Source organism: Colius striatus, chromosome 6 (assembly GCF_028858725.1).
Source record: "Colius striatus isolate bColStr4 chromosome 6, bColStr4.1.hap1, whole genome shotgun sequence".
In the NCBI taxonomy this organism is placed as follows: Eukaryota; Metazoa; Chordata; class Aves; order Coliiformes; family Coliidae; genus Colius; species Colius striatus.
In genome coordinates this window covers 45,036,559-45,059,153 of record NC_084764.1, presented here as the reverse complement: position 1 = coordinate 45,059,153, position 22,595 = coordinate 45,036,559, and the positions used below count along the sequence as shown (strand labels likewise).

The 22,595-nt window shown below is 47.3% G+C and overlaps 1 protein-coding gene across 2 annotated transcripts in view; it reads left to right on the top strand.

Moving 5' to 3' along the window:
• The window catches only part of EVL (Enah/Vasp-like), a 77,336-nt gene that overhangs the window by 32,901 nt on the left and 21,840 nt on the right, over nt 1-22,595 (top strand). The gene's annotated exons all lie outside the window — the stretch shown is intronic.

Sequence of the window (22,595 nt, the reverse complement as noted above, 5' to 3'; positions counted from 1 at the left end):
GAAAACCTCTACATGAGAAAAGGATGGGCTTTGCCCTAAAAGTGCTACATGGCTTGGAAAAAGTAAAATACTTAAATAGATTTTTTTCATTCTTCCAAGATTTATTTTAATTAGAACAGGCTGCCCAGATGGGCTGTGGAGGCTCCTTCTCTGGGGACATTCCAACCCAGCTGGATGAGTCCCTGTGTGCCCTGCTCTAGGTGGTGCTGCTCTGGCAGGGGGGTTGCACTGAATGAGCTTCCCAGGTCCCTGCCAGCCCTTGTGATTCTGTAAAATTCCCAGTTTAGGAAGAAAAATGAGTATAATTTCATTTTCTAAGTCATATTGAAAGATTCCTTGTGAACTGAAAAGAGATTAAGTAATAACAACTATTTTCCTGTCTTTCATTTGCTCCTTTTTTAGGACAGTAAGAGATGGCAGGTGAAGAAAGTCTGACAGCACACCTTGTGTATTGGCACACAAACAACATCATACATGTTCAGAAAACTCATTGTTTTCAGCTCTTAAAGTGGAAACACAATGCATTGATGCTTCCAGGTCTGTTGTTAATGTGCATCACCTGCATTTGTTCACTCCAGCCCAGGCTGGGGGTTGCAGCTGAGCGTGTGCTTGGCTGTAGCCACTTTATTCATCCTCTGCAACTGCTCAGAGATTTATGTGTAAGCGTGTGCTGACCTGCTCGTTGTGGCAGAGTCCCAGTGGTGGTGTAGCATTGCAGTATTGCAAAGGGTTGGTGTTGAGAGGCTTGAGAGGACTCGCTGTGCTGCCAACTTCTTACCCAAGTTTCCCAAACCCCCAGGGCAGGCAGGAGAGGGGCCAGGAGAGCTCATCTCCAGCAAGTCCATACAGCGTGCTCTTGCCACAAGCTGCGTTGTTCAGGGCAAGGCTGAGTTCCCACAGGTAGGACCTACTTTAGACAAGCATTTGGTTTAGAATGAAGTTGTAACTTCAGCAGCTGTGCAATGTTACTGAGGGAAGCATGGCCTGTGGCAGAGAGACCTTTATCATCAGGAGAACTGATTCTGCATTTCCCTGTCAGTCGTTGTTCCTTGTGGTTCCCATCTTCAGTTGAACGTGCCTTTGTTTATTCTGCCAGAGCACACAGATCAGCGTGGCAGCTGTGTGCAGTGTGTTTATCCATCAGGAGGGCAGGGAGCAAGGAGGGATACCACTGAGACAGAGCCATTTTAGGTGCCTCTCCCTGAGTGTGGCCATGGTTAGCGTTTGCAGCACCCAGGCAGTCTGTCCGGTGCAATCCCTCACCAATCTGGTTGTCTCTCTCTGTTAATGCCCCTGGCAGGTGACATCCCTGACCCATGCACTATTTTGCCCTTTATTTCCCCTCTGGGTATAGACCTGAGAATAACATAGGGTTTTGCCTTTGCATCCTTTCAGAGCATGACCAGATGTATTGACTCTTTCTTCCTGTGCTGTCCTGGACTCAGTCAGTCGCACGCACCCTCTCTGAAGCTGTTGCAGGGCTGGTCACAAAGCTGAGATGCCTGGGCTCCAACACTGCCAGCTGCACATCCAAGCAACCCAAATCAGTGGAGCATCACCTACCAGTTGAAGTGGTAGATGCCTTCTCCCTTGGCTGTCACCACTCTTGACCCTGCAGCCTGGTTCCCCAACCTAAGCTGGCAGAGGCTGGTCTGGTCCTCATTGCATCTTCAAACTGGCAACAATGCTGCCCACACTCAGCTGGTGAGGACACACAGGGGGAGACACAGGTCAGAAAGGTCCTTCTGCCATTTCAGCCTCGCAGATGCTCTCCACCTTCTCTTACCCTGCCCCTCCTTTCCCTAATTTTGCAAATCAAGAAGGAGCATAACACACATTGGTGTGTTACCATCACTGTTTTAGACACAAATCCAAAGCACAGCAAGCCATGGGCTGCTATGAAGAAAGTGAACACCATGCCAGCCAGGGCTGATACCCAAATGTTTGTGCAGGGATGCTGGCTGCTGGTCACATCTGGGCCCCAGGCTGCTGCCAGCCAGTCCTTGGGCAAGGCAGGGCATACAGGGCACCCAGGCAGGCACAAAGCACCAGCAGCTGATGTCCCATTGATGTATCATTCAATAGGATGCCACACAAAGGTGGCAAGGGTAGAGAGAGCAGCCTTATGTTGTATTCAGTCACATCCCATGTAGGAAGGAGGTTTACTATGCAATACCCCCCCAAAGCACTCTTGTTTTTTTAATAGGTAAAGTGGAGGTATAGAGCAACCAGCTCTTCCTGAGTGAACCCCTGCACATGTGGAGGGTGGTCACCCACTGCAGGTCATGAGCTGACCCCTGTGGAGGTACTCAAATGAGTACTTCTCACCAATGTGAACAGGAGATTCACTCAGTTGTACCTGATTCTATGGTTTTACTTGGGAGTTTACCCTGGAGAAGAGCTACAGGATTTGTCTGATACATGTCTGTGTGTGAGTTGCCAAGGTAACCATTGCTTTTCATGTGCCCAGGGTGTTCCTCAGTTCTGCATCAAGCTGTAGCTGGGCTCATTTATGCAGGTCAAAGTCAAATTTCATTGAGCCACTGGTGTTTTGGTTTGTCAGCATCTCTTTTCCTTTTCTTACCACTCTCCATTTTAGCTCTGCATTTTTCTTGTCCAATATGAGTGCAGCTTTCAGTGTGGGCCCTTACCACAACCCCATTTTAACTACAAGAGCAACCATAACCTAGGACAACTCTTCCTTGACACAGAAAGAGTAGCACTGGAAGAGCTGCCATCATTTAGCTCACTTAACCTCATTTGGGTATCTGAAGCCTGTAAACAGTGTTCCAGGTCAAAGACTCTGAGTTCTCACACTCTCATGAAGTTATTTAGTATTAAAGGAAAAGAAATCTTTTGGCTTGGGCTCCTTTGCTGCACCATGTACAGTAGCATTGTGTCTGTTAGAGCCTGGGTACTGCTAGGCAGTTTCTTACCGAGGCAGCATTCTGCTTTTTGGTCCCTTGTTTCATATGAGTTCATCTGTAACAGCAAAGCTCAAATTCAAGAAAGCATTTAGGAGAATATTGAGTGTGCTTAAGTATTAAATGCTGAATTATCTTTGAAGTAGCTACTTAATTAAGAGCTGGAAGCTGTTTAGTGGATCCCTGGCATCAGCAGATAGCTCATTTTGCAGTAGAAAAGCATGGCCAGATGAAATTCCTTTATTTGCTGTCCATGAAGACTAGTGATATTTGCTTCCTTAATTTTCCCCTTGTCTTCAGACAGAGTTATTTAGGGAGTCCAGGCACTTGCTCAAGGCAAGGCTAAATTCAGAATGAGATGAGGTTGCCCAGGGCTTTGTCCTAGTGAATTTTGAGCATCACTGAGGATGGAGAATTCTCCACATGACCAGGCCCTTGTTCTAAGGCTGTGCCTTTCCCATCATGAACCAGCTGGGCATTGGCATGAGCAGTGAGACTGCTTCTCTGCATTTAACTCTTTTCACCTTGGTCTAAGAACAGCTACGACTCTGGGAATAAATGCTCTGTGTATCTTCCAAAGAGCCTGGGAAAGAGAGGTAACCATTGCCCTGGACTCGGTGCTGGTGAGGCTGCACCTCAAATCCTGTGTCCAGTTTTGGGCCCCTCTCTACAAGAAGGACATTGCGGTGCTGGAGAGGATCCAGAGGCTGTACTGCCAAGCCAGGAAAGGATTTGGAGCATGTCTCAGAAGAGGAAGGGCTGAGGGATCTGGGGCTGTTCAGCCTGGAGAAAAGAAGGCTCAGGGGAGACCTTCTCACTCTCTACAACTACCTGAAAAGAAGCTGCAGCCAGGCTGGGATGGGTCTGTTCTCCCTAGGAACAAGCAATAGAATAAGAGGAAATAGCCTTGAGTAGCACCAGGGGAGGTTCAGGCTGGATGTGAGGAGGAATGTCTTTGGTGCCAGGGCTGTCAGGCATTGGAAGGGGCTGCCCAGGGAGGTGCTGGAGTCACCGTCCCTGGTGGGGTTTCAGAGCTGGGTGGGTGTTGCACTGAGGGCAATGGGCTGGTGGGTGATGGGGCTGGGACAGAGGCTGAGCTCCATGAGCTTAAAGCTCTCTTCCAGCTGAAACCATTCTGTCATTCTATGAAAAAACCTTTTAGTTTCTCTGCTCACTGTCAAAGTGTTGGTAATTATGTGTTGAAAGTAATGAACTTCACGGTATTGCAGGGACCACATGCAAATTGCAAGCATAATGTTTTAATGACAACAGTCCTAGGTGTTGTCCAGTGTCTCCTGAAGTCAGCAGAAAGATTTCCATTGACTTCCCTTGAGGGTTTTTTCTGATGAGTGTCTGCTGATATCTGTTGTATTGACTTGATGGGTACTCTTTGTGTAGCAATGAAGTTTTAGCTAAGAAGTGCCAGATTCCTTTGTTTCTTTCCATCAGTAACATTTTATGTTCATCACTGACACATGTAAACCAGAAAATAGAGATGAGAGCAAATCATATTAAGCAGAAGCTGGTTTAGCTATCAGGAATACCCAGGGTGTCTGCAAAACTCCACTGAAATGCAACAAGTAATTAAGTTTATCTCCTCAAACACGGGATACTATTGTTATCAAAGCATTTCATGAGCTGTCCATTGTGACAGAGCTGAAAGCCAAATATATGTCATCTGGTATTTCCCAAGTAGCCTGTCTGCAATCCACAGAGCAACACTTCAAGATTGTCACACAGAGGCTGAGTAAAATTTTGTTGCAGAAAGCTTTGTGATAAACTCAGTTGTATTATTCATGCCAGCCAAAAAACAACAAAAAGACACCTGATTTTATAAGATCATAAGACAAAATTAAGCTTCTCTGCCTTGAGCCACAAAAAGAATTGTATAACAAATGCCCCAGGAAGGTGCAAAGTAAGCTAAACATTCAGGATGCTTTAAGTTGTCCAGTACCAGTGTTGCTGCTTCTGTTAGAGCACAGCTGATGAATGAAAGAGGGACTTGAGAAAAGTCCTTTGTGCCACATCCTCCAGGTACCAGAACAATTCCAGACAGGATAAAGATGAATGGCAAGGAGGGTTTGTGGAGGGATTGATGTAGTAAGGTGCTGACTTCAATGCATCTCAGGAACGTGCTCTTGGCTCCTGATGGTGGCAGGAGAAGGAGTGCTGGCTCCTCTTGTGCACAGCACAGCACTTTCCAGGACTGGCTGTTCACCAGCCACTTCAAGAGTATTGTCGCAGATCAGGCAACCGCACGACTGTGAAATAAGATCTCTTCACCATTGCCTTCTTCCAGGAGATGAAAACAAGGATATTGATAGAGACAGTGGCAAAGGCAGTATAGCCACTCCCAGTGGGAAAACTCCTGCTCTCTGTGTTGTGTGTGCCGTGCAGATCAAGGCTCAGGACACCACAAGGCTCAGGCTTGGCAGCGCTCCTCCCCAGCTGGCTGAAGGGAGAGCTCAGCTAATGGGGGAATGGCTGGGGGCTGTCCCTGCCTCACAAACAGGAGTCCCCTTATTAGAAGATGGAGACTTACTTGCCTAGATTATGTTCTGCCCAGCACAGGGACTAACTCCATGCATGTATTTGTCAGCACTTAGCAAGCAGCATCTAAAAATAAACCCAAGGCATCACGAGGAAAGGTTTGTTGGTATGGCTAAACATTGGTATCTTTATAGTCTTTTCTAATAAATCAGCCAAAGTAACTGACTTGATATCAATTACCCATATACACTATGATCTGCTTTCACTCAGTAGCATGATAACACTGTTTGTAGGAGGAAATATGAAAACTGCAATTTATTAGGAAATGATTTGTGCACTACAATGAGATCTGCTGCTGCTCAGTGTGGGGTTTCAATTGGTTTCATTCACATTGATGTGTAAGCAAGGCTGCAGAACAAGAAAAACACAAGCACACCTTTAATATTGTATCCATTGCTTGCTCATGCATACTTTAGCTAAAGTCATGGTACCATATAATTTCAGATTCTTTCTGTGTGTCCCTAATCAAATATTCATGGTTGTGTTCTCACTTACAGTATGTTCTTTCTGCTAAAGAGAGGATTCTGAAGCCCACCTTGAAGTAAACACTGAGAATAAGGCCTTTGCTCAGCTCAAACTTGGTTCTGTGGCAACAGCTACAACCAGCTACATGTGTGAAATGCAATGGATAGATGCTACTTAGGCACAGCATTAGGCATGTGAGGCCATTGCACTTTCCAGGACTGAGGCACATCACGTTAAGAACGTGTGCAGTCCTCATCTCTGTTCAGATAGGGGATGGCAAAATGCTATTTACCCAAGAGAGCAGATCAGCACAGGAAACATCATAACCTAGATCCAACTTAGCAGGAAATGATGCCCACTGGGTTGTGAGGAATAGCACTGAGTTCTAGCTGGGGGCCTGGTCTTCAGTAAAATACTGTGTTCAGCTTTCACTCTTCATTCCTATTTGGGGAAGAAGTACAAAAGCAACTACCTCTAGATACACACCAAACATTTAATTCTGCTTATTTCATTATTACACACATTATTTGGTGAGGGAGCCCTGGCACAGGCTGCCCAGAGGGGTTGTGGAGGCTCCTTCCTTGGAGGGCTTCAAGACCCGCCTGGACACGTTCCTGTGTGACCTGATCTAGGTGACCCTGCTTCTGCAGGGGGGTTGAAGTAGATGATCTCTAAAGGTCCCTTCCAACACCCACCATTCTATGGTTCTATGATTAAAGAGTAATAGATACAACTATTATTACCTTCTGCAGTAACAAAACTGTAAGCCTGTACTACCATGCTATTAGATTTCTTTTGTCAATGGAATAAAAACCATGTAATGTGGTGTACATCAAAGCAGCTTCAGACAGTATCACTGGCTTTGAATGTGACTCATTCCTAAAAAAGAATTGATAACATCTGTCAGAGTGATCTGGCTTCCAAACTTTGCCTGTGTTGGGCACTTACCTCTTACCAATGCAATTATTTTAACGCTTCGTACTCTGTTCCTATGTAGGTTGCTACTGAAAAACAGAAGCACATTTGATAATGCTGTTTACCATTTATGTAGTGCCCTAGGTAGAAAGAAAAGACCTGACAAAATCCAACCTCCACTTTAATTCCTAGGGAAAGTATGTGAATTATTTCCCCCCCTTTGATGTGCCAGGTCTCTGAAATCTCTTTTTAACGATACAGATGAGAAATAAATAGGTGGAGGAAGGAGTCAGCATGCAGAATTGGAAGAGCAGAAGACAGTTTGAGGCCGTGCCACGGAGGGGGAAGGGAGCAGCATCTCCGTGTTGCTGGGTCGCCAGCCTCCCGGCACAGGCTGTGGCTCAGCAGCCAGGCAGGAGTTTCTCCTGTCGTCAATGAAGCAGCTGTTAGGGCAGATGATCGTGCTGAGTTTCAGGTCATTTGATAACTGGGGCAGGCAGCCGTGTTTTGCAGTTCAGCTTGGGTGACACGTAGATTAAGAACTTCATCAGCGTGGTGCAGCATTGCTCACGTTTCTCAGCTGCTCGGCTGGGTTTGTGGTGGGGAGGAGGGGTTCAGCCAGCTCCCTGCTTGGCACTGCTGCCTGTGAGAACGCCGAGGGCCAGTGCTGGTGGTTTTTGACTTCGTTATGAATGACATTCAGAGTGCTTCATCCTCAGACTAACCAGCAAGCTGCTTGTGTAGGCCTGGTAGGCTCTGTTTGGTCAGCTGCTTCTTCAATGTGAATTGTGGTGCCAGCTTCCAGGCTTGCAAAGAAACGCTTATAGCCATGGCAAGGGATGGCAAGGAAAGCTCCCTGATTCCTTCAGGGGCTTGGCAATACCTCAGAGAGGACACATGAGGAGGGAAGAGCCTATAAAGAGCTGTAGAGAGGAGTGGCCCAACCATGCTTCTGGCTCAGGCTGCTCAGGAGTGGCAAGGCTTGCCTGGGGCCAGGGCAAGGATTACTGCAACATCCTGGGGAAAGCAGCTGGAAAAGCATCATGGTAATTTTCCCAGTTTGGCAGGCTGTTAAGCTTTCATGGATTCCTAGAAGAGGCAAGCAGAGAAAGTAAAGAAAGTAAAGCAAATGCTAAGTGATGATACTAGATTTCTAGGTGTTTAGAGTCAGGAGAGATCATCAAAGCCATCTATTCTAACCTCCTTGTGTAACCTCCTTCTGCCCACAGGTTCTTACCCGGTACATAATGCCCTGTCTGTGCTAGAAAGGCATACTTTAGAAAGCCGTGGTCTTGATTTAATAACTGCATGAGACAGAATCTACCACTTCCCCATTCAAGTTTTTCCCAGCTGGCTCGTTACCATCACTGATTAAATACCATGTCTGAGAGGCTCCACCTTGCCTCTGAGAGCACCAAGCTCAGGAATCTGCCTCGCTGATGCTGATATGCAGCTTCCAAACAGGACATCTCAGTCGTCTGAGCTCTGGGCAGCCAGCCTGCCCTCCACTTGGGTTGAGAGGCACTGAAAGAGGATGCTGAGATCCAAGAGCTATGGGAAGAAAGGTAGGGCTGCAGTAGATTTTGGGAAATAACCTTGAAGAGCCTTTTGGATGTGAATGAGCTGGTTTTATTGTATTTTAGAAGGCCATATCTGTGCTTTGTCTGCCCAGGCTCCTCTCAATGTGATGCAAAGCCTCTACAATTTGAAATGGTACAAAATTAAGTAGAAGAGACAGTATTTTGACAGAGAGCAGGCTGCTAAGGATGCCTGTCCTGTTAGAAGTGGCAGTTAAAACTTGTTTGTTTGAAAGTGAACACACCTTTTAAGGCAAGCCAGCTATTTTTAACCCTCCTTCTGGGAAGTCCTTTGCTGTCAGGAGAGACACGTGCCCAGTGTCACAGTTGTGTCACAGACACCTCACCAACCTCCTTTCAGTAAAGGAAGCCAGATAATAGGACAGAAAGTTGGTCATCCAAGCTCAGTCATTCATAAACCTCCTCTCCCTGTTCCAGGGGATGAACAAGGAGGGGAGGAGCCTGTTTCATTTAGCAGGAGAGGTCCCATTGTAGATTGTAAGACAGAGACAAAGGGGTGTTTGCTCCTCAGTGCAAGGAGGGTTTGCATACTGTGGCACACCCAACAGCGAGTCCCCAGCGCTGAGCAGGATGATGAGCCATGATGCACAGTGGCATTTCCTTTTCTAAACCCTCCTGGCTATCTTAGTAGAGTTTATATCTTAGGATTAGACTCATCCCAGCTATGTTTATGGGACTGAAACTCTGGCATGCCTCTGCCGCAGGCTCCTCCTGTGGAGAGACGTGCTGCCAGGGAGGACTGATCCCTCTTCCAGATTGGCAGCGATAGCTGAGGAGGTTGTAGGAGACTGGTGATGCAACCAGAGGTTTGCAAAGCAGGACTGTTTTTGAATTGTGCTTGCTAGCCTACTTACAGGGGTCTGAGGCTTTTTCTTGGGTCTCAGGCTTTCTGCATCCCATGGAACATACATCTCAGCCTCCCCTGAGGTGTCTGTTCTTGCTCTCAGGGACCAGAACGCCCTTTCTGAACATTTCCAAGTGAATCATAATCAACTGGCAAGTTTAAACTTTTAAAGATGAGTCCTCTGACAAGTATCAAGTCCATGACAGCACTTCCTTTGCACTCATTTATTTTAACAGCAGCGTAGCATAGACTTCAAGATTCTCCCTCGGTTAATTGATTCTTTTTGTAGGAGGCAATTGAGAAAGGCAATGCAGGTGTGTTACTAGAGATTATTTCATTGTTACCATACTGTGAGCTACTGACAGGCAGCAGCTTAAACAACTTGCAAGTTGGGCAACTGTTGTAAGAAATTACTTCTCAGCCTCCCATCTTTCCTCTGCAGCTGTTGTGTACCAATTTAGTACCACAGACACTGACATGATTCAATCATACCATGGTACTAGAGGAGGGCATCAGTACAAGACACTCCAGCACAGATAGGTTTCTGGTAGCTGTTAGTTGATGTGGATTTTCTGGGCTCAGTCTGTTTGACTCACAAGACTGTTTCTTGCTTTTCTGTTTCTTGGCAGAAACTTTCAGCCCTGAATCCTGTTTAAAGTTGTTTGTAACTGCCAATGTATATTAGGGTCTGGTTCTGACATAGATGCTGTGCCAGGTGGGTCTTCTCATTCCCATGGGTGAGTGTTGGTTCAGGCACCTGCACCAGGGCTTTCCATATACATGCTGCATTCCTGGGTTGGCCTCACTCCCTTGTACTGGTATTGCAGACACTGAAATTTAGGAGAGGATCCATCAGCTTGGAGTCTTGTGTCAGCATGGGCTCAGCCAAGGGGGCTCAGCCAAGGTCTCTATGCAGGGATCAGCTCCAGAGAGACAAAGTGTGGAGATGATCAGAGAGCTTTCTGCTAGGTCTCCAGTCTGCTCCACAGAGCTTTATTCCAACCATCTTGCTAAGGTGTTTGAGTGTGGTGTCTGCAGCCATCCCACGGGCACTGTGTACTAGTGGGAAACACCTCAGCTCTCCTTGGCACGATACTCAGGAGTCTTTTGGAAGCAATGATGGAAATGAGGTTGGGAGAAGAGAAAGCCAACACAAAAAGATAAGCTTGGTTCAGTGTAAGCAGCTTCTGCAGGTACAGAAAACATGTGACACACCCTCAGTAAAAGAAACCAGTTTCCATCTTCGGGACCACAACGATTGGGCATTGGCATCATAATGACTTCTTTTAGTATATTTTGCCCAGATGAGGAATTTAATTGTTCATTTGAAGTTAATTGTTAACTTGAAGTTAATTGTTTTCCTTCTTGAGTGCCTCCCAGAGCTCTTTAGAGCAGAGACCTTTGCAGAGTGCCAGTGGATAAAGAGCCTCCTGAAATCATGAGACCAAGCACTCGGTTCACTTCATGGTGTAATTTCAGTTTTGGCATGACCTCTGGGTTCTTAACTGCCTAATGCACTGCTAAGTGCCTCCCCAGGCATGGATAATAGATACTAGGAACAAAACAAAAGGAAAGCACCCTTTCCAATTTAGGGCAAAATGGACAGGGCAGAATTTACAGCAAGTCAAATGACACAAGTTGTATCAGCTGCATAATGGCTCCTATTCCTACAAGTCTCCAGATATAATCAGTAGGTGCTCAAACACATAATTACAGTCTTCCTGCAAAAGGCTTCATGTAGGAGAGCCTCCTGCCTGCCTGCTGCCACTTGCAGGATCAGAGCTGCCCATTTTTACTGCTGAGGATTATGGAATCAGAGTTTTCCAACTTCTGTTTAAAATAGAAGCATTTTTTCTAGTGCTTCTCCTTTCAAAGGACTGCTGCACCAGGTAAGTGCTGGGTGCTGAGAGCGATTTCTCTGCCTATGCTATAGGCTCAGCAGTGATTTGTGTTTGTCTGAATGCAGTTTGCACAACTGATTTCCCTTTGCAAGGATTACAGGAGCAGGTAGCTGAGGGAGTGTTTGCCTTCTAGCCAGCTGGTATTGGTTCATGCTCAAAGGAGGGTTGAGGGGCTTTTTATACAGGGGTAAGAGATGGTCAGTTGAATTGTTACTTAAAATCTCTTGAGGGGCACAGCATCTGCAAACAGTGCTCGTTCAGGAGTCTGTCCTGCCACAGGCAAGCTGGCCTGTAACCTTTGTGAAGGCAAGAGTCAAATAATGATAGCAAGAACTGATGAGGTTTTGGGGGAGTTGTGCCCAGTACCAGGTGCTGCATGGCAGAGTATCACATTTAAGTGACTTGCACACAGCTGGTCCAAACTGAAACCAACACCAGTAGTGTCCAGCAAGACATAACTCAAACCAAAATAGGAAGCAGAGGTATTGGCTCACATCATGTTCTCTGAGGCAGCTGCTTTCTCAGATTCTCTGATGATTTCTCCTGTGGGCCATGCTGCCATTTGCTGCTTCCAAGGGGCAGCTTCCTTGCTGATGTGACTGTGGATCTTCACTCCAGAGTCAGAAGTTACGGTGGAGTCCCTGAGGGAACCTGTTCCCAGTCCATATGGGCTCTCTTAGCAGATCATCACGTGGTGGCACTGGCTCTGCTGCTCTGCTTTGTGTTTGGATGATCTGTCTAAAGACATTGCATTGGTTTTGGGGTTAGGCAGGGGGAGCACTGAGCATAGTCACTCGTTTTCCTGGTTGTCTTCTGCACGGGTGGTGAATCTGCAGAAGGATCTGCAGGAATTTGTTGCTCTCTACTAGATCAGTCTGAGATTCACTGAAATGCTGTTTGGCCTTGAAGGATAGTTTTCAGCTTCTTATTAGTCCTGAGCATATTTAACCCCTTAGACACCAAAATCTCAGTAAGAGCTAAGTATATAAGACAATAATAACGAAAATATGAGGTAACAAGTAGTCTTGGCCAAATAAGTCATTGAAAGGGTGACATTCTTTTGCCAGAATGAAGTTGTACATCTCTGGCTTTACAGATTTCCCCATTAGCTTGAGGTATTTACTTTAACTGCCCACATTTGTGTAGTACTGGATATCTTCTTTCTTTTCAAGGAGCAGGTGGTTCTAATGGTGGTGCAGGATATGTCAGATCAGAGCTGATAGGAGACAGATGCTTCCCTTCATTGTGACATGTAAGAGGAAAGCAAAAGAAAACTGAAAAGGATTTGGAGTGTCCCCAAAACAGAATGCAATGGTTTGAAGATCCCCTTTTCTCTGGACAAACTGGAATGCTGATGGTAAAATGTAGTGTAAAATGTTCTTATTTTAATGCCACTTTTATGAGTCTGACTTTATTTGTGGGTTATTTTAACCCTCAGAAAGTAATGGCATAAGGCTGTTGGCATTTATGGCGATGGAAACCTGAATTTCCACTCAGGTTTGAGTGTAATGTCCCTGTTTGCTGATGTACCTGCTTTATAAGCCTGCAAGCAGAAAACAATGAGCATAGGCAAGTAGAATTGTGACCATCTGGGTACCAGAGTGAAAAAGACAGTCTGCTATTGACAGAGTTTTTGCTGTCTCAAATATTAATTAGTTGATACTTGTTTTGCTGCATCTGACGGTGGAGCAGACCTGAGAGGTATCGCTAGTGTAGGCTTAAAACGGGCCATAAATCATTCATAGCAACAAGCATTAGAAAAGACATGATAAAGCAGCTTTGCCATTGGAATATCTGCCTATCACTCAAATGCTCTCAGCATGTTTAGCACTGTAGGAGGCAGGTACAGGGAGTGAGTAACTGCTCTGTTATGCTGAATATATACTGTTTGAGAAGGATAGGAGAGGCTCAGTTTGATATATTGCAAGATAGTTGTGGTCCTGCCTCCACCTGGGGCTTCACCTGCTCTAACCATAGGAAGAGCCTTAGAGACTTGCAGTTTTTATTCAGCACGTGTCAGAAGTTAGATATGAGCTAAAAGACCTACCTGCTGAACTCAGTGGGTCAGTCCAAATCAGAGTAGTGTGACTGAAGCTGTGGAGATACATCCCCTAAACCAGCCATGAGTTTGCTTCAGGAGCACGGGATGGGGTTGTGTGAGGTTCCCAGTAGACAGAACAATGGGGAGGCAAGGAGAAGGGAAAGAAACTGATCAAAGAAGAGGCAAAGATGACGGGGAATGAATATTCTGTGTATAACCTCCTCATACAAACTGTCCATTGACTCCATCTGGATTGCCTCTGCAAAACCTGCTGAACTTAAATGCAGCAGAGCCGTTAGCAAAGTAGAAAGGGAGAAACATGTTGGGCTCAGAGAAGACTGGGAATGGTAGGATGATGGAAAGAATGGGAAGACAGTAGATGGGGATTTTAAGCCATGCATATTTATTGCTGAATGCAGCATGTTTCCACTTATATTTTCAGCCTGGTGCTCGACATCCCTCACTCATGTAGCCCCTTTGACTTCAGCAGCCACACTGACGCCGAGCTCCATCCTGCACCTTCACTGGCAGTCATTTCTTCCCCAGCACAAGCCAACTTTCTGCTTACCCACATGTTGCATTTGCTCTAATTACCTGCACGTGGGTGACCATATGGTGGTCCGATTGGGGCAGGGGGGGCAGAAAATGCAATATCTTTGAGGCTCTCCCGGTATTATGTGGAAGCACAGACAATGGAGTCTGGCACTCAGACACCCCGAAGCCTTGTGATAAGCCAGGGAGAGGGTCCCATTAAATATTGAAGTGGCCGTGCCCACTGTGCTGCTGCAGCGGTGGCTGGATTGATTACACCCGCTGAAACCTGGTCTGCAGCAGGGCGGGCGGGAAGGGCCAGGCATGAGGAGGGTGCGGAGAGGAGCGCGCTGAGGAGGCTGCTCCCCTACTATGGTCAGCAGGGAATGGATTTGGCACTGCTTCTGCCTCTGCCACTGTGACTGCGTCGTCTTGTGCCGAATGTCTTGTAGGTGATGGCGACCTCCCCGCTGCCTCGCGTGCCCCGTGCCCTGCATGCCACCCTGGGACAGGCTGGGGGAAGGGAGGCTCGTGCTGCCAGCCAGGTGTGCCGCCAAGCCGCTCGCACTCGTAGCTCAGCAATGCATCGTTTGTCTTTCCCGTGCTTTTCGGTCAGGGAGGGGGGCAGGAGGATGCTGAGATGGGATTTAGTGCTGGGATAATAGCTGAAAGAAATGACCCGTTAGGTTCAGAGGGCTGTGCAGTCAGGGGAAGTCATTACAGTGACAACACGGGACGACAACTCCTGAACCAACGTGTTGGGTTGTTTCTGCCTTGACTTGCTCACAGATACCGTCTGTACTCATGGAACAGACACTGTTTTGAAAGAACAGATGTGCACAAGGGCAGCATTTTGTGCTTGCTACAGTTACCTGGATATTTACCCATCTTTCCTCTCCATAACGACCTGCCTGTGACTGTCAGCTCCTGTCAGCTTTTCTGGAAAGAGGATCTGCAGGGTTAGGAGAGTTGGGCTTTTGGGCTGAGAAGAATGGGTGGATTTACTGTGGACCTTCCTAGTTAAAGGGCATTTTGCTTCTTTCAAGCAGAGATCTTGGCTTTTGGTGTCAGTGTGTACAGGATCAGGTGCTGTATTTAATTTGTTGTGTGTGGACTTGTGTGTTTATAGTCAAGGAGAGACTACCCATTGCTAATGTTGGGGGTTTGCTCATGTTTGCTCATTAATCCCTCCATTTAGTTATGTTTCATTGAAAAGTCCTGTGCTGTCTATCCAGGTACTGGTGCCCATCCTGCTTGTCTTACAGCAGCGTTAGGGTTTAAATTGTGGTAAAATGAATCTTGCCTGGATCTTAACCATTAAACAGATGCAAACTGTGCATTTAGAATGTGATGTTTCCTATATGTGCATGTTGCATCAGTGCATGTGTGATGCCCTGCTGTTCTCTATATTGTGGGGAAGTTTTACTGCCTCACTGGAGAGTGGAAAAGGAAGGAGACACTTAAAAACTGAGAGAGTTCCTTGCAAGGTTATATATGGAGTAGGCCTTGATGCTTTAGGTGTCTTGGGGACAGCACCAGGCTACACTAAGCACATTTGTGATTTAATGTGTCATGTCTTACTGTTAAACCAGAGATGATGCTTGGCAAGATGAGTGGGTAAATATCAGCTGATTTAACTCCTGTACCTGCCAGAGGCTGGGTTCATTTCCCCTGTGGCTTCAGAGATTTTCAGAGATCCAATTTGTCCCAAAAAGAGGGTTGAGTTCCTGCTTTTTATTGGATGTAAGGAATTGTAAGTACAACGTGAGTATAAACAGGTAGCTGCATGTACTCGTGTGGAAATACCCACATGGTCACACTTAGCTAAAGGAAGATATTCAGCTTGCATTTCATGAGATGAATGCATGGGGTTTGAGAGATTGCCCCTCAAAGTCAGTGGGGAAGGGTTCAGTGATGCTCTTACTGCAAAGCACAAAGGTGGCATTGCCAGTGCTCCCTTCTCTGTTGGGCCAGAGCCTGGTAAACTGTCACTGGAGCAAAACAATTCATCTCCTCATTAAAACCAAACTCTGGCATAGATCTTTGTAATACAAGCTGTGTGTTTAGACAGTGTGTATTGATTTACACCCTCAGCAGCTTTGGAGCATCTGCTGCCTGGGCCCTGGCATTAACCAGACCCCCTGCAGGGGCAGGGAGGGGACAGTTTCTCAGTATGGAGTATGATGGTGTTTTTCTTGAAGTCTCATTATGATTATGAGCTGAGCTTGACTTTCACTGAGAAGTTTGGAACTTGGATGTGCAGGAAAGCAGGCTTGATGCACATTCTGACAGTGCAGAAGGAGAGGGGGGAACCCCTGAAGTGCTTGTGGGTTTGTTTATTTAACACTAATAACTGTGGGGTTTATTTCATGTATTTTATTCTTTTAGCTAGCCTCATGCTATTCAATTGCATGCATTGCTCTTTCCCTTATGGCACTGACTGATATCTTGCCCTGGCATGCCCCCTTTACGTGTCTATAAAGGCAGCAACGTTGCAGCCGTGCCCTTAGGAGCATACTGACGCCTGTTTTCCCTCCGTGGTTCCTGGAGCTCTCTGTGCACATATCATTTTCTCAGAGATGGAGGCAGCTCCCATAACAAAAGCAATTGGTCACCAGCTAAGCAGGAGGCTTACTTGTCATGAACCTGCCTGCCAAAACAAGGCTGTTTCTCCAAGTGCAGCAGAGCCCCGTGCTGACAGTCACCACTCGGTACCGTGTGACACCTGGCTGCCTTACCTGCCTCTGTTTCATTAGCATAGAATCATAGAATCACTGAATGGTGGGGGTTGGAAGGGACCTTTAGAGATCATCCAGTCCAACCCCCCTGCAGAAGCAGGGTCACCTAGATCAGGTTGCATATGAACATGTCCAGGTGGGACTTGAAGACCTCCAAGGAAGGAGACTCCACAACATATAACTGAGTGCTTGCTGCATTAGTGCTTGCTTAGAGCTCGGTGCAGCAGACTAAATCTTCCCAGGATGCTCCCTTTCCCTGGCCTGCTCAGAGGTTTCCTGTGCTCATTTTGCTGGCTGTACTCTGTAGTTTCTCGGAAAGCCATCCTGACACCTTCACTGGGCTCCATGGTGCTGAGGCCTGTTAGAGTTGTATGCATCCTCTTCCACTTTGGTGCCATCCTGAAGGTTCCTGGGATGTGAGGGACCAAGGTTCAGCCACCTCTTCCTGCCCAGGAGGAACTGCAGCTTTTGTTTCCCACTTCCCCCAGCCCCAACAAGCTCATGCTCAGTGTGAGGTGTTTTTCTTCCCATCAGAGCTGAGCTGCTGAGAGGAGAAGAAATCCCAGTTCTCATGCATTTCTTACCTTTCACCTTAATCGGCCACCAGATCAAACACGGGGAGTCCCAGACCAGACATGTGGCCGTCCCTCCCAGCCCAGGCTGTGCTCTGGGGGAAGGGCTGAGCCCAATAGCCCTGCAGCCACCCCGTTGTGAGAGGCTTCCCGTTTGCACAGTCACCTCTGTGTATGTGTAACAGGCTTTTAAAGCCTGTTGTGCTGTCTTTTATGTGAGAGGTAACCCAAGCTGTGCTGCCAAGCTGAGGCACTGACAAGGAGATAAATGCACCAGAGCCACGTCCTTTTACATGTGCTGTCAGAGGGCAGTTGGATCCTGCAGGAGCTGCTTCAGGACTCACCTTTGTTGCATCCAGAATGAAAAAGAGTTTTTCTCCTCCATCTCAGCCAAGACACCAGGGTCAAAAACTATCAGATACTGTCCAAGTGCCACGATGCCAGGATCAAACCATTGCCATCATATTTTATGCTAAATAACTGCAGTAACAGCTTTAGCAGTTGGGTCAAAGGCCTGTTGGGTTTATGTTAATGTATTCAGTAGCACTTCTGGTGAACTGAAGATGATTTCTTTCTAATCATCTTGCAGCACTGGGTCTTTGTGTGGCCTGTCTATTTGGTAGCTCCTCTCTGTGTCTCACCTCTTCCCTCCTGCTCAAGGCACCTGCACAGCCATGTGGCTGCACATGGAGGTGCCCCTGCAATGCCATTTATTGGCTTTCCTGAAAGGAAAAATGTATAAAGGACTGTGCACAGTCCACACACTTCTACATAGGTACTTGCAAGAGGTATGAACTAATGATAGGGTGAGACACTCCCCTGTTAAATACCAGGCTTGTTTTTCCAGCTCTGTTACTGTCCCTAAATCTTATCTACATCAGAAAAGTTTCAGCAGTGGATGTCAGATCAGCTTTTAGTTTAAATGAACACACTTCATACAGAGCTCTGTGCACACAGCCTTACTGCAGTTTAAAGAGGGCCTGTTTCATGTCAGATTAAAGGAAAGTTACAGCTAAAAGATAAAGCAATGGCAGTCTTGGAAATGGTGCTTTTGAGAGCTTCTAAGCAGGAGGTTTCTACAATTCAGCTGAGAGTTGGTGCCTAGATACACACTACTCCTTGTCCAGTGTACAGTGAGGGTGTGTAAAACATTGCTGGGGAGAGCTTCAAGAGGATGTGTTTTACTTTGCATTGCCACAGCTTTGCAGCCTTGTTGGTCACCAAGGGACAAGGGAGGGAAGTGGAGAGGTTTTCTGGAAATGCTCATTTCACTGCACTCTTCCTGCCTTAGAGGAAACCAAGACTAATTTGGTTGGCATCAGGATAAGTGTGCCTTAGGTGACCTCTAGCATAGCTTTAACTGTGTCAGTAGAAAACCACACCTGTAGGTAAACTGATGCAAACAAATGTTGCTTGTGCAAACGTGATCTGGGTGTCACTGAGTCACTTCTGCCTCACTGGCAAAGATTCATTAAGAGTGACAAAGTTCTTTGCAGTTCTCAGAGGAAAAGTTTGGTCCAGATGTAGATGATATTGTAGAAGGTATTTAATGTACTCTGTTATAAACCACAGAGTCTCAAGGGCTGGAAGGGACCTGGAAAGCTCATCCAGTGCAACCCCCCTGCCAGAGCAGCACCACCTAGAGCAGGGCACACAGGGACTCATCCAGCTGGGTTGGAATGTCTCCAGAGAAGGAGACTCCACAGCCCATCTGGGCAGCCCCTACCAGGGCTCCCTCACCTCAACAGGGAAGAAGTTTTTCCCTTGTGTTTCTTTGGAACCTCTTCTGTTCCAGCTTGTCCCCATTGCCCCCTGTCCTGTCATTGGCCATCACTGAGCACAGCCTGGCTCCAGCCTCCTCACACCCACCCTTGATGGATTTGTAACCATGAATGAGGTCACCCCTCAGTCTCCTCCAAGCTGCAGAGCCCCAACTCCCTCAGCCTTTCATCACAAGGGAGATGCTCCACCCCATCACCTTTGTGTCCCTGCGCTGAGCTCTCTCCAGCAGCTCCCTGTCCTTCTGCAACTGAGGGGCCCAGAACTGGACACAATATTCCAGATGTGGTCTCATGAGGGCAGAGGAGAGGGAGAGCAGAACCTCTCTGACCTGTGAATAACACTCTCTGAAACTTTTTCTAGTTGAAGTTAATATTTAATAGGAATGAGGCAAACAGTGCCTGTACCCAAACCCTTCCCTTAGGTGGGTGTGCTCCCTCTCTCTGCCAGGGTGGTTTTGCTTACTGTGACTCACATCAGCCAACAGGATCCTGTATGGAGCTGTAGGCTCTCTGTAACATGCTTAATAGCACAACAGAACCCTAATGGCATTACCATGTTAAAAACTGAGCTACTGGTGAGCCACAGGCAAAACTGCCCCAGTCATCCATCCATGCATGCTTTGCCTCAGCCCCTGCATCCCTGTCAGACAGACAGTCCCAGCAGCGTGCCTAACGCCAGAGCTGCTGCAGTCAAACGAGGCAGGAGGTGTGGATTCCCAGAGCCTGGGTGTGGAAGCACCGTGGCAGCATCTGTGAGGGTGTCCTGGCTCTGCCCAGCTGCAGTGATGGGGTGCAGTGAGTGGGGTGATCCTGCTTACCTCTCTTCCACTTCCCTTAACTCACCATGGAAATTTAGGTCTGCGTGACCTGCCGTGTTATCCAACTCTGATTGCACTAGCTTGGGCTCTAGAAGTAGACACCCTGCTCTATCTCTGTGCTTTATCTAGGCTAATCAGATCTGTGCTCTGTCCAGGATAATTGTCTCTACTAATGAGTTTGAGTGCAGCATCCCTAGCCCAGTGACTTGCACCCTGTTCTTGCACCGGCTCCTTTGGCAGGTGCTGTCTTGTGGTGTGTGGCTGTGCCAGGACATCTCTCTCACATGCAGTCCCCACCAGGACAGAGCAAAGGGGCTGAGAGCAGGTTGAGGCCCTTAGGGCAGAGGCAGATGTTTAAAGTGCTGGCAGAGTTTCAGCAGTGGCAGCATGCTTGCCCAACAGCAACAAGAGAGCTAGGAGGTTGTCAGGAGATGCAGATAACTGCCCATCTGCTGCCAGTGTGGGACAAAGCCCACCTGATTTCACACCCCCATGGCAAGGCTGCTCTGCCCAACAGGGCTCAGGGATGCAAAGAACACCCCTGGCTGCCCAGGAGTGAAGGAGAGAGCTTACAGTGAAGACCAAAATGCACCGTCCACCCAAGTCCCGGTGTGGGCTGGAGGGTTGGCCCCAGGGCTGGCAGCAGCCTGGCCAGAAGTGCCCAGGGCCCCGAGCATTGGCCCAGGCTGTGCCCAAATGGTGATGTCAGGAAATGACAAATCATTTGAAATGTTTCTGTGGGAAAGAACAGCTTTGCAGGAACTTGTAATTTGGCTGCTTGAGGAAATGGGCCCAGTTTCACCACCTTCTTGAGAGATGCAGTCAGTGGTGCTTGCCCTTGTGGTGTAAGTAAAAGAGGAAAAAGCAGCACTGCTGGGGACTGCCCCAGTGGGAGAGAAATGACAACATTGTTCCTGCTTGCTCGTGCCTTCCTGCTGCAGCTACACCAGAGTGGAAGCCAGAGCAAGGGTTTTTCTTCTCTGAAAGCTTTGGTCCTGTTTTGTGGCTGACCATGGGTCCAGCTGTGGACGTCTCCAAGCAGTTGCAGGGTGAAAAGGGCAGACATTGGTAAATGGAAACCATCACACCCACCATGAAGCAGTGCCCTGTGCCTGGAGGTCCCCATCACTGTCCTCAAGGACAGCTGGGGAAGGGCAGAGTGGGTGCTGGGCAGTTGAGTGGGAGGAGAAAAAGCATTCTGTGCTCCCCAAACTTGCCTTGAGCTGGATCACAAGATGCTTATATAAAATCACAGTTAATTGTTACAAATCAAGGAAGCAAGGAAACAGACACTCACAGCAGATCTCCTGCATTAATTAGTTGCTAAAAATGTAGATTACAACAGCTGTGAATCTGCAAACAGGTCAGCAGCAAAACCATCTCTCCCAGTTATTGTGCTAAGGAGCGCTCTGGGAGGCTGTTTCCAAAGGCTGGCAGGGTCAGAGGAGGCTCACAGAGCAATTAAAGGTGTGTGTTTAAGTGAGGATGCCATCACCAAGAGCACTTGCTCTTCATGTCTGCTCAGCTCTGAGAAACAGCTAAAAACGTGGAGAGGAGTTAAACCTAGAAACTCCCTTGAATTTAAAAAACCCCTCAGCCAAACAAGTGTCTGCTCTGTGTGCACTGCAGAGCACACACACGTGGAACCAAGAGTAAAAATACTCCCTGCCTCCAGTGTCTGTAGGAGCTTTAGCCAGGAGTGCTAAAAGCAGGCTCAAGGGCGAGAGAAACAAGAAGCTCCACCATCATGGAGACTGAAGTTGTTGGCAGACTTCAGATTGGATGGATGGTGGTGCACCTGGTTCTGCTGAGCAGTCTGGGTCAGGAGGCAGGGGGAAATGTAGCAGAATTTATACTCCTGGCAGTGAACAAACCTGAAACCTCAGGCTGGACTGTGTACTAGCCAGCCTCAGGCACAATCTTGGTTACCCAAACAGAATGCATCGAGCCTTTTCTTTAGGGCCTGCAAACTAAGGTCTCATATTACTATAGAGAAGTGATTGGTTTTGGTAAGATCACAAGCAGGAAGGACTTCTGATTGTAACTCAAGCAAAACAGCAAGCAGTGCCAAACAGAACTGTTGTGTTTCTCCACTAGTGGCAAGAAGAGCTGTGAGCCCACTGTCAGCAAGTGTGTGACTGCCCTGAACGCCCTGTTGTCACAGGACAGCTCCACATACAACTCTCCTCAAAGTCTTTCCCAAACACTTCCAATCCACACAAGCCTCTGCAGGAACACAAAGCAGGTATCTCTGTTCCCACAGGCTGATTGACCTCTCAGATGGTCTGGGCTTTTCCTTCAGGTGCCATTATCTTGTTTAACACAGGAGAGGGCACAAGCTGCCTGACAGAGCTTGGGCATCCTCCTCTGTTCATATTTGCCTTTCCCTGTCTCCCAGTTCTCTTAGAGTACTTCACAGCTAAAGCATTTGGAGAAGAAAGTTGTGCTAAACAAAAACTAATGTGAAGAGGACATCAAAAATCTGTTAGGATTGAGTGTGGAGTGCAGACAGTTCACTGGTGTCTTACTGCTGGTCACTAGGAAAATGGAAGAAAAACGAGCTTGGAAATGAACCTGCTGCAGTGAGTTGGGTTGAGTAAGAAACCTAAACCTGTAAAAAAGAGGAGTTAGTCCTTGCTCAGAAAGCAGTTACCTGCCTCAAGAGATCTGAGAGAGAATTAAGGCATTGTGGAGGCCATGCAGGCATAGCCTGTGCATCTGAAAAGTTGTCTGGCTTTTTAAAGTAAGGTGCAAATAAAACTATGTGCACACTTGTCAGTGCTGATGCAAAGAGCTTTTGAATGCCAGGTGTTTACTGAGCCAGGTCTGAAGCAACTTCTTTCCTTCTGATCTTTTTTCCTCTGGTTTTGTCTGCCAGGAGAGGGGGGATTTCTGCAGAAACTGTGAAGAAATGGGC